The 13,036-nt window shown below is 38.4% G+C and overlaps 1 long non-coding RNA gene across 1 annotated transcript in view; it reads right to left on the minus strand.

The window, feature by feature from the left end:
- Positions 1 to 6,330: 6,330 nt before the first annotated feature.
- LOC130282027 (uncharacterized) overlaps positions 6,331 to 13,036 on the minus strand; it is a 168,691-nt gene continuing 161,985 nt past the window's right edge. Inside the window, exon 5 of the long non-coding RNA XR_008846216.1 lies at positions 6,331 to 7,099. This is a non-coding gene — a long non-coding RNA (uncharacterized LOC130282027). The remainder of the gene's footprint in view (positions 7,100 to 13,036) is intronic.

Genomic DNA, 13,036 nt, shown 5'->3' on the forward strand with positions numbered 1-13,036 from the left:
CAATTTTCCAATTGTTCACAAAATTTTCAAGATCAGAATTTTTCAGGGACCAGTTCAGTTTTGAAGTGGATTTGAGGTGCCTTCATATTAAAAATACCCCATAAATGACCCCATTATAAAAACTGCACCCCCCCCCCCCCCCCCCCGAAGTATTCAAAAGGATTAGAGATGAGCGAACTTCCAGTAAATTCGATTTGTCACAAACTTCTCGGCTCAGCAGTTGATGACTTATCCTGCGTAAATTAGTTCAGCCTTCGGGTGCTCCGGTGGGCTGAAAAAGGTGGATACATTCCTAGGAAAGAGTCTCCAGCCCACCGGAGCACCTGAAAGCTGAACTAATTTATGTAGGAAAAGTCATCAACTGCCGAGCCGAAAAGTTTGTGATGAATCAAATTTACTGTAAGTTCGCTCATCTCTAAAAATGATATTCAGAAAGTGTGTTAACCCTTTAGGTGTTTCATAAGAATAGCAGCAAAGTGACAAAGTGAAGAAAACCAACATGCCATACTATTTTGGAAACTACACCCCTCAAAGAATGGGTCCAGTGAGCCTGAACAAAGGGTCCAGTGAGCCTTAGCACAGATGTTTGACGAATTTTCGTTAAAGTAGGATGTGTAAATTTTTGTTTTCACTAAAATGCTGATTTTCCCCCAAATTTTACATTTTTGCAAGGGGTTATAGGAGAAAATGCCACCCAAAATTTGTAACCCCATCTCTCCTGAGTATGGAAATACCCCATGTGTGGATGTCAAGTGCACTGCTGGTGCACTACAATGCTCAGAAGAGAAGAAGTCACATTTGGCTTTTGGAAAGCAAATTTTGCTGAAATGGTTTTTGGGGGGCATGTCACATTTAGGAAGCTCCTATGGTGCCAGAAAAGCAAAAAAAAAAGAAATAAAAAATGGCATACTATTTTGGAAACTACACCCCTCAAGGAACGTAACAAGGGGTACAGTGAGCCTTAACACCCCACAGGTGTTTGACAACTGTTCATTAAAGTCAGATATGTAAATGATTTTTTTTTTTTTTACTAAGATGCAGTTATGTTACCCAAATTTACCATTTTTACAAGAGGTAATAGGAGAAAATGCCCCCCAACAGTTGTAACCCTATTTCTTCTGAGTATGGAAATACCCTATATGTATATGTAAAGTGCTCTGCGGGCGCACTACAATGCCCAAAAGAGAAGGAGCGCCATTGGGCTTTTGGAGAGAGAGTTTATTTGGAATGGAAGTTGGGGGCCATGTGCGTTTACAAAGCCCCCATGGTGCCAGAACAATGGACACACCCCACATGTGACCCCATTTTGGAAACTACATCCCTAACGTAATGTAATTAGGGGTGCAGTGAACATTTACACCCCATTGACCTTTTACAGATCTTTGGAACAGTGGGTTGTGCAAATAAAAAATAAAAATTTTCATTTTCACGGACAACTGTTCCAAAAGTCTGTCAGACACCTGTGGGGTGTTAAGGCTCATTATACCCCTTGTTACATTCCGTGAGGGGGGTAGTTTCCAAAATGTGGTCACATCTGGGTATTTTTTTTCCGTTTATGTCAGAACCGCTGTAAAATCAGCCACCCCTGTGCAAATCACCAATTTAGACCTCAAATGTACATAGTGCGCTCTCACTCCTGAGCCTTGTTGTGCGTCTGCAGAACATTTTACACCCACATATGGGGTATTTCCGTATTCAGGAGAAATTGCGTTACAAATTTTGGGGGTCTTTTTTTCCTTTTACCGCTTGTGAAAATTAAAAGTATGGGGCAACACCAGCATGTTAGTGTAAAAAAAATAAATTTTAAACTAACTTGCTGGTGTAGACCCCGACTTTACCTGTTCATAAGCGGTAAAAGGAGAAAAAGCCCCCCAAGAAGTTACAAGTACGGAAATACCGTAGTACGGAAATATCCCATATGTGGCCCAAAACTTTTTCCTTGAAATACGACAGGGCTCCAAAGCGAGAGAGCACCAGGCGCATTTGAGGCCTAAATTGGGGATTTGAATCCGCCACAAAAATACCCCACGGCAGTGTTTCCCAAACAGGGTGTCTCGAGCTGTTGCAAAACTCACAGCATGCCTGGACAGTCAGTGGCTGTTCGTCAATACTTGGAGTTGTTGTTTTTCGACAGCTGGAGGCTCTGTTTTGGAAACAGTGCCGTACAAGATGTTTTTTTTTTTTTTTTATTATTTGGGGGGGGGGGGGGGCTGTGTAGGGTTATGTAGTGTTTTACTTTTTATTTTGTGTAGGTGTAATCACACGATTGGGTTTACAGTGAGTTTGAGCTGGGAGTTTGAGCTGTGGCTGAAAATTTGCCGCATCTCAAACTTGCAGCAGCAAACTTGCTGTAATCCCGCCCATGTGAATGTTCCCTGTACATTCACATGGGGGGGGGGGGGCAAACCTCCAGCTGTTGCAAAACTACAACTCCAAGCATGCACTGACAGACCATACATGCTAGGAGTTGTAGTTATTCAACAGCTGGAGGCACATTGGTTGCAAAACACTGAGCGTTTGTTACTTAACTCAGTGTTTCCCAACCAATGTGCATCCAGCTGTTGCAAAACTACAACTCCCAGCAAGTACAGTCTCTCAGTGCATGCTGGGAGTTTTATTTTTGCAACAGCTGAAGGCACACTGGTTGGGAAACACTGAGGTAGGTAACAAACTCGGTTTCAGAACCATTGTGTCTCCAGCTGTCGCAAAACTGCAACAATCAGCATGCATTGACGGTCGAAGGGCATGCTGAGAGTTGTAGTTTTGCAACAGCTGGAGGCACACTGCTACAACTCCCAGCATGCCCTTTGGTAGTCTGTGCATGCTGGGAGTTGTAGTTATGCAACAGCTGAATGCACGCTTTTTCATAGAAAAAATGTGCCTCCAGCTGTTGCATAACTACAACCCCCAGCATGCACAGACTACCAAAGGGCATGCTGGGAGTTGCAGTTGGAAATCCAGCTGTTGCAAAATTACAACTCCCAGCATGCCCTTTGGCTTTGCATGCTGCAAGTTGTAGCTAAGCAACAGCAGGAGTTGAACAGACCTCACCTCCTGCTGTATCCTGCTGCCTGCACCGCTGCCGTTGTATCATGCCGCCGGGACCCATCCTGCTGCTCCTGTCGCTGCTGGTGCCGATCTCCACTCCGATCGCCGTCCCCAGCAGGTCCGTGATTGGTCGGTCGGTCCGACCGATCAACCACGTGATTGTGAGGCGGCACCCATGCCACCTCACTCCTGCTGGGTAAGGGTGAATGGGGCTGTCTCGGACAGCCCCATTCACCCTTTTTTTCCGGGTGACCGGGTCACCTGAGACCCGATTGACCCGGAATAGAGGCAAATCGTTGGTCTGAATTGACCGGAGTTTTGCCGCGTTCGCCGACATGGGGGGGTTTCAGGACCCCCCTGGGCGATATGCTGGGATGGCTGCTGATAGATATCAGAAGTCATCCCGTTCCGATCACCGCGTCCAGAGCAGTGATCAAGGAAAGCTGTGCCATAAATGTATGGCGCTGTGCACAAAGAACTTCTTGGCAGCGCCGTACATTTACGGCACTCATCCTTAAGGGGGTTAAAGGGGTACTCCACTGGAAAACATTTTCTTTTAAATCAACTGGTGCCAGAAAGTTAAACAGATTTGTGAATGACTTCTATTAAAAAATCATAATCCTTCCAGTACCTTATCTGCTGCTGGAATTTATTTTCTGCCTGACCGCAGTGCTCTCTGCTGACACCTCTGTCTATGTCAGGAACTGTCCTGAGCAGAAGAAAATTCCAAGGAGCAAACCTCTTTTGCTCTGGACAGTTCCTGAGGTGGACAGAGTTGTCAGCAGAGAGCACTTGTCATCAGGCAGAAAGGAAATTCAAAAATAAAAGGACTTCCTGTGTATTATACAGCAGCTGATAAGTACTGGAAGGATTGGGATTTTTTAATAGAAGTAATTTGCACATCTGTTTAACTTTCTGGCACCAGTTGATTTAGAAGAAAACGTTTTCCAATGGAGTACCCCTTTAAGTTAAAACTTTCATGCATCCCAACTTGTGTATTCAATGAGGCTTAGTAATTGACAATAAGGGTTGTAGTTTTCCAGCCGCTCATAGCCTTGTTAACATACCATAACTCTTAAGAAGTCAACGGGTTTAAGGAGAAGGCATTGCCAACCATGTAACTATAATATGGAGGTGTGCCAGCAAAGTGCCTCTTAAATAGTTATATCCACACCCTCTCCTGGAGAGAAACCAAGATGGTTGTGAGTCACAAATCCAAATGTAATAATAAAAATAATAATAGTGACTGTAAATTATGGATGTTGGGAATTAACCTGGGGTATAGCATTCCAGAGACGTAAAGAAAAATCTATGTGACAGTAGGGGAGGTATAGATTATGAAGGGTGTTAGCCATTAACAGAAACTAGAGCAAGACCTTTACCCTTATAGGGGGAGATTTATCAAACCTGTACAGGGGAAACGGGGAGCAGTTGCCCATAGCAACCAGATTGCGCCTTTAATTTTTAAAAAGGCCTCTATAAAATGAAAGAAGCGATCTGATTGGTTTCTATGGGCAACTGCACCACTCTTCCTCTACATAGGTTGTGATAAATCTCCCTTTATAGAATCTAATATATATATATATATATATATATATATATATATATATATATTTAAATATGGCTACCATTACATGGTAATTACATTTCTTTAAAATAAAAAATAGCAATAATAATAATAATAATTACTGGAGTAGAAAAACTATTGAAACCTTGGTTTGAAGGTTCATATAGGTCCAAATGTTATTCTTATAACTTCTATCTGTGTAATTTTTCAAAAAATCTAGAACATAACAGATTGGTGCAACACAGGTTTAAATATAGATTTTAGCATTTTGTGAACTTAAAAAAAAAAATAAACTAATATATTGATTTCAATTATGCCATAAATATTTATAATTTCTACTTTTCTAAAAATATCTAAACTTATTGCAACACATAATTTTCGAAAATGTATAATAAATGTAAAACAATAATATAAATAATAAAAAAAGGGCATGTTTTTAATTTATTTTGACCAAAAGGAAAATGTACAAATGATGAATATTTCAAGCCCTTAATGATGCAGTCAATTTCAATTTTGGGGTTTTCATTTTTTTTTCCTCCTCTCTTTCTAAGGCCACATTTACACGATGGAATTTCCAAGTGAAACCGGCAGAAAAATGTTACTGGGAAATTCTGTTGGATCCCATTCTTCTCATCACACCATAAAAAAGGCAGAATTTTCATGACGTGAACATCTGTAGCAAAAATTGTAATTCCAGACTCCACAGAAAGAAATAACATGTCAATGCTTTCTGTGGATTCAGCTTGGAAATGCACTGCTGTCTACGGAGATACCGCAATTCCGAGTGGTCCTATTCCGCCTGTGGAATGTACAGGTGCGGACATTCCATCATGTAAATGGGGAGTCATTATGATTTAATTTTCTATCTCCGTATTGAGAGCTTGTTTTGTTAAAGAATGTATTATACTTTTTTCCATAAATTAACAGAAAGAAAAAAAAAAAAAACAGTATTTAAAGAAGTAAAAAAATAATTATTTTTACAAATTTATGGGGTAGGGGTGTTTACACTATTCACTGTGCGGTGAAAAGTACAGGCTATCTGTATTGCTCGGGTTGGTACAATTACAACAGTACCTATTTTGCATTAATATATATATATATATATATATATATATATATATATATGTATATATATACAATTTAATGACACCTATAACTTTTTTACTTTTTTGTGTATAAAGTTTATTGATAGCACCATTATCTTCTTATCCGTGTGCATTGCTACTATGAAATAAAGATCACTACTGCAATTGAGCCACTGTGCTGGACCATCTTTTTTCTTTGCCAAGTTCAAGTAGTATGTTCCACATTGGTCTGTGACGAGGGAGGTAAACAGGGGGTGAGCTGGACTTCTCTTTTTGTACACCATTGTCTTCAGTTACCATTACCAGGTACTGTTTTGGCATAGATTAGACTTTTAGTTCACTTTTTATTACAGTTTTTTGGGGCTGTAATGTAAAAAAATTATAAAAAATAAAAAAAAATAAAAAAAAAATTCTGGCACTTGGTATATTTGATGGATTTGATGTTTGATGGATGGTTTAAAAAAACAAAATCTACCAACGAACAAATACAATTTTTATTTCTTAATGTTAAAACACATGTGAAACACACATTTAATCTTTTATTTTATTTATTTATTTATTTATTTTTTAATGAGATTTTTACAAGCGTTTCTTGGTGGCATTTTTTATTTTTTGTAACTTTTGCAAAAGATTTTTTTCCAGGAGTTCTTAAAGTCTTTGGCAGAAAACTGACAGGGGGTTTTTTGTACAACAAAACAAAAAACCAAAAAAATACACACATGGCATTTTTTTGGACCAAAATTGTTTTCCTTGTGAAAACCTTGATTGGAAAAACACTCCTACCTTTTTTGCAGTATGTTTCCTGGTGTCTAAGTAGGTTTCCTGGGGACTAAGGCAATGTAGGTAGTATACATAAAAAATGGGCACATCTTCATGAGAGTATAGCAGGGAACAATAGTCAGCAGACTAGTGGTCCTACCGGCATCTGCAGCAGCCGAACTGGTCATCAGAAACTTTAATGGAGTGTGATGAATAGCCATAGACTATAGACATAGAATAGTCAATAGCCATAAAAATATTTTTAATAACTGTATTTAATATCTATGGAATGGCATATCTTATGAATCTAGTTCAGACTGCGTTTACCTCGTAACCTTCAAAACAAAAACTATTTCAAGTGAGTCGTCTCCAAACCAGATCCCGCCAGTCATAGCCTCCATATTACAATCCTACCGCTGAGATGACATTTATATATATATATAGATATAAAACATCTTTATACGGTGATTTGTTTGGCTGAATCTTAAATGTAAATAAACTGTTAAACTTTGGCAAAAGCAATAAAAAAAAAATTGTCCGATCCTGGCGGCGGTTCCAGTATGTAAGCAGATGAATGTGACACTGTTTTTCAGCAGGTCTCAGATGAAGCATCTTTTACAGTGTCATCCTCAGTTGTCTCCTGAAATAAAAAGGAAGACTGAGCAGGACCCCCACCGCAACATCACATAACTAATATGGCAATTCTTACTTTTTGTACAGCTCCTGGTACATAGACCCCATCCAGTCCAATATAATATGATGCCATTTCCTTCGAATGGTGGGGAAAAATTTCAGTATTTTGTATTCAACGCCTTAAAGGGGTACTCCGCCCCTAGACATCTTATCCCCTATCTAAAAGGATAGGGGATAAGATGTCAGATCACCGCGGTCCAGCTGCTGGGGAGCCCCGAGATCACTGCTGCGGCACTGCGCTCATTGCTGCACAGAGCGACAGACTTTTATTGAGGGGGCGGACTGCGACATCACGAGGGGCGGAGCCATGATGTAACGATGCTCCGGCCCCTGTATTACCCGTCATTACGTGCAGAGCAATGATAGCGCAGTGCCGCAGCAGCGATCCTGGGGCTCCCCAGCAGCGGGACCGTGGCGATCTGACATCTTATCCCCTATCCTTTGGATAGGTGATAAGATGTCTAGGGGCGGAGTACCCCTTTAAGGACTCAATGTTTTTCCGTTTTTGCACTTTTGTTTTTTTCCTCCTCACTTTTTAAAAATCCTAACCCTTTCAATTTTGCACCTACATACCCATATGATGGCTTGTTTTTTGTGCCACAAATTGTACTTCATAATGACATCAGTCATTTTACCCAAATATCTATGATGAAACCATAACAAAATATATTTGTGGGACAAAATGTAAAAAAAAAAAAAAAATGCCATTTTGTAATTTTGGGGGCTTCTGTTTCTACGCAGTGCACTTTTCGGTAAAAATGACACCTTATCTTAATTCTGTAGGTACATACAATTAAAATGATACCCTACTAATATGGGTTTTATTTTGTTTTACTTCTGGTGAAAATTATAACTGATTACATGAAAATTTGTACTTTTAAAAAGGTCCTCTTCTAACCCCTATAACTTTGTTATTCTTCCGCATGCAGGGCGGTTTGAGGGCTCATTTTTAATGGGACTTTTTGATCACTTTTTATAAAAAAAAAATTATTTGACCATGCGGTTTAGTTTACTACATATTTTTATAGTTTGGACATATGTTTATTTTTGTTTACATTTATTTTTTTTTAATTGGCAAAGGGGGTGATTCAAACTTTTATTACGGAAGTGGTTAAATCACATTTATTCACTTTTTTTTTAAACTTTTTTTTACACATATATATCCCCCATAGGGGACTATATCATGCAATCTTCTGATTGCATACACTGATCAATGCTATATCATAGCTTAGCATTGATCAGTGTTAACGGCGCTCTTCTGTTCCAGCCTGGATCTCAGGCATGAAGCAGTAGTTGCCGATCAGATGCCGAGGAGGAAGGTAGGGACCTTCCTCGCGTCTTCTCTGTTTTACCGCCGTGGTCCTAATCAGCTCCACTGAGCTGCCGGGAAGCATTTTTTTTTTACATTTTAGATGCGGTGATCAACTTTGATCGCTGTGTCTAAGGGGTTATTACTAGGTATCACCGTGATCGTTGATTTCCAGTATTATCCACTGGCAGGGTCGGAATTAGGCTTAGCGTGGCCCTAGGCAAAATCAAAAGAGGGGCCCCAAAAGTCGTAATAGTGCACGAACCAGGTTTGCACATTTTTGGTCACTTCAAATACTATAAAAAATATCTAAAAGAAATTGAAAAGTCCCATCAAAACAAATATAGTACCGATAAAAACTACAAATCAAAGCGCAAAAAATGACCTCATACATCCCCATATACAGAAAAAAAAGTTATAGGGATCAGAATAGTACAATTTTATAATTTTGTGTATAGTTCCCCTACATTAGGTTGGCAGTATAGTTCCCCCCACATTTGGTTTGCTGTATAGTTCCCCCCACATTAGGTTAGCTGTATAGTTCCCCCACATCAGGCTGCCAGTATAGCTTCCCAAGATTAGGTTGGCAGTATAGTTCCCCCTCAGTAGGTTGTAGTTCCTCCACATTAGGTTGGCAGTATAGTTCACCCCACATTAGGTTGTAGTTCCCCCATATTAGATTGGAAGTATAGTTCCTCCCACATTAGGTTGTAATTCCACCACATTAGGTTGGCAGTATAGTTCCCCCACATTAGGTAGACAGTATAGTTCCCCCACATTAGGTTGGCAGTATAGTTCCCCCACATTAGGCTGGCAGTATAGTTCCCCCACATTAGGTAGACAGTATAATTCCCCCACATTGGGTAGGCACTATAGTTCCCCCACATTAGGTAGGCACTATAGTTCCCCCACATTAGGTAGGCAGTATAGTTCCCCCACCTTAGGTGCAGTACAGTTCCCCCACATTAGGTGCAGTACAGTTCCCCCACATTAGGTGCAGTATAGTTCCCCACATTAGGTGCAGTATACTTCTCCACATTAGGTGCAGTATAGCCCCCCACATTAGGTGCAGTACAGTTCCCCCACATTAGGTGCAGTACAGTTCCCCCACATTAGGTGCAGAATAGTTCCCCCACATTAGGTGCAGTATAGTCCCCCCCACATTAGGTGCAGTATAGTTCTCCACATTAGGTGCAGCATAGCTCCCCACATTAGGTGGTGCAGTACAGTTCCCCCACATTAGGTGCAGTATAGTTCTCCACATTAGGTGCAGTATAGCTCCCCACATTAGGGAACTCAGTGAACCCAGCCAAAATCGTTATACAATTGATGCCGAAACTAATGACAACGTGCATCAGTTGTCATCAGTTGTGTAATATCTGGCATCCATTGTTTCTGGACGCCGTTCAATGTGTCCAACCATCCGGCGTCAAAATTGATGGATGATTGTAAACTGTCCAATTCAAATAAATGGGATCAGTTCTAGCATACCAAAGGGAAACTATGCTGGACACCGGACATATGTGAACCCAGCCTAAGAAATCAAGTGATATCTTTAAAATGTAATCTATAGGGACTTAAAAAAAAATATTTAAAAAATTGATAAAAACAGTTAATAAAAATATTTGTTTACAAATCCTCCTCTCCCCAATAAAAATGTAAATCACCTACCATTTTTCAAATGTGGAACCAATAATACAATCTCAAACTAACAATATAATGTTATTGATCCCATACAGTGAATGCCATAAAAATACACAAAAAGCCACAATTGTTGATCTTTGGTCACATCACATACCAAAAAAATATTATTTATATATATAATATATATATATATATATACACACACACACACACACAAAAAAAATTAGCCCTCACAAACCCACAGATGATTAAAAAAAAAGATTTTTTTTTATGAGTAAAAAAAATTTATAAAAATTTGGTATCTATGTGATCATACAGAATAATGTAATGTCAACAGTCAAAAAATTACAGAAGTGATGGAAAGATTTTATTAAGCAATTTTATTTTTTTTAAAGTAGAAAAACCAAACAAAAAGCATAAAAAATTGCTATCTGTGATTATACAGAATAAAGGCAACAGTCAGATAAACTTTGAAATGATTGTAGAACATTTTTTTTTTTTTTTATGCAAAATTGGACAATTCCATTTCTTAAATTCACCCCACAAATATTTTTTTTCTTTTTCTGGTTTTGTAATATATTACATGGTAACATTAAAAAGTGGCAATAAAAAAAAAAAATACACTGTGTGCTGCAAAAAAAAAAAAAAAAAAAAAAAGCAAAACAAAAAAAAAATAAAAATATATATATATTGAAAATTTATACATTTTTTTAAACTGTGTTATATAAATTAAACACCAATGTATATTTACCAAACATGACAACTACTGTAAATAAAACACAAGTCTTTCCATAAAGCCTTATGCAGTTACATCACACACAATCCACAAAAGATTATCTGTTGTTCTCCGGGAGTTCAAAAACCCATTAAAATTTTAACAAAATAGATTTCGTTTTCTACTTAACACATCCTGATAAGACTGTGAACAATTGTATAAATTAACCAATTCTGAATTTAAGTCTAAATGTTAATTATGAATCAAAAATTAATGTTCTTATTATTTTAATGTTCATGTAGACAATGATGAATATTACTAGAAATAAATAAACTTTCATCGAACCTGAAAAATGCTTTGTCCTTACAGTTTGTTCCAATTCCAGTTTATTGTGACCCCTGGAAAGCAGCAGAAGCCCTCCAGAATTCTTCCGAAGGAAACATACAAGAGAATCTCTATCTCAGAATTAAAGACTGAATAACACAACAATTTCCTGCCCTGACTGTCACTTCAAGGGATCACACTCATACACATAATACTGAGGAGGCACTGTCGGAAGGGGCCGCACATGTTTGGAAACTCACACAGGTCTTTATTATATAAACTTGTTTTTTTTTGTTTCTTGTTATTCTTTGAATGAACAGGAGGAACAAGTTCATTCACGTCTTAATAGTAGATTGACGTTATTTGGGCTTTTTTGTGTCTTAGACTCCTTTATGGATTCTATTCAATTCTTTCCTGTGAAAGAGAATTCCCACTTTTACTGGAAAAGTTCTACAATTTTCAAAAAGTCTTTATGTTCTTGCTATCAATGAATAGGAACAGTCTTGCTTATCTTCAGAGGCAGCAAGCCCATACATAGCCAAACTGTTCTCGGCTATAAAGTGGATACAATTGTATTCATTCTACAAATTGTTCTATGGACTGTAGACTTATACATTGTAGCTATAGATGAGTGAATCAATGCAACATGAATTGAATTTGATACATATTCTACAAAAATGGGATTTATAATAAGCCAAACCTTTTGCAATTCATGTTAAAGGGGTACTCCAGTAGAAAAAAAAATGTTTTCAAATCAACTGGTGCTAGAAAGATAAACAGATATGTAAATGACTTCTATATAAAAATCTTACTTTTTCCAGGACTTATCAGCTGCTGTATGCCCCACAGGAAGTTGTGTAGTTCTTTTCAGTCTGACCACAGTGCTCTCTGCTGCCACCTCTGTCCGTGTCAGGGACTGTCCAGAGTAAATGCATGGAAATCCCCATAGCAAACATAGGCTGCTCTGGACAATTCTTGACATGGACAGAGGTGTCAGCAGAGAGCAACTGTGGTCAGACTGGAAAGAACTACACAACTTTTTGTACTATTTAGCAGCTGATAGGTACTGGAAGGGGAAAGATTTTTAAGTAGAAGTAATTTACAAATCTTTTTTAAACTTTCTGGCACCAGCTGATTTGCAAACATTAGGCTGAATTCCGTGCAGAAAAATCTTGTAGAATTCCGTGCGGAATTTCTTCCGTGTAAATGCGCCCTGAGAGGACTTTTACAGGACAATGGAAAACTTCAGAAGCCTCTGGTTTCGAGTCTCAGTCAAACTCGCCGAATCGGGACCAAAATGAATCTTAGGAGATTCGCTCATCTTTAATTCTAGCAAACTACAAGAAAGATTTGCACAGCAGCTGCCAATGTGTTTAGCTCATAGAACATTGTCTAGTCATTGACAAGTGTTTCTCAACCTTTTCAAGCCAAGTACACCATTAATGACTAAATGCTCCACCATGGAAGCAAATAGTAATGAACTTTACCATGGTTTGCAAAAGTATATAGATAATTGTAATTGTTGCACCTTTATGACCAAAGAATTAATATTTTTACAACTTAAATAATGCATAAATATCTCATCGTAACCCTAAATCTTTATTATCCCACCATAACCCTTCATCTTTATTATCTTTTGTTGCCTTAACATAACCTAACATCCTCCTAAGGCTAGGTTCACACTACGGAATTTCCACCTGCAATTCCACTTTGAAATTGCAGGCAGAAATTCTGCTTACTAAAATGTATAGTGTAGTGAATGGGTTTCCGTTCACAAATTCACACTTCGGAATTTGTGAAGCAGAATTTGTGAATGGAAAATCCGCTTTAAAATTTCTGCCTGAAGAATGGTGTTGCTCATTCTTCAGGCGGAAATACTCGCGGAACAGATT

The sequence above is a fragment of the Hyla sarda genome, chromosome 7 (assembly GCF_029499605.1).
Source record: "Hyla sarda isolate aHylSar1 chromosome 7, aHylSar1.hap1, whole genome shotgun sequence".
NCBI classification, from domain to species: domain Eukaryota; kingdom Metazoa; phylum Chordata; class Amphibia; order Anura; family Hylidae; genus Hyla; species Hyla sarda.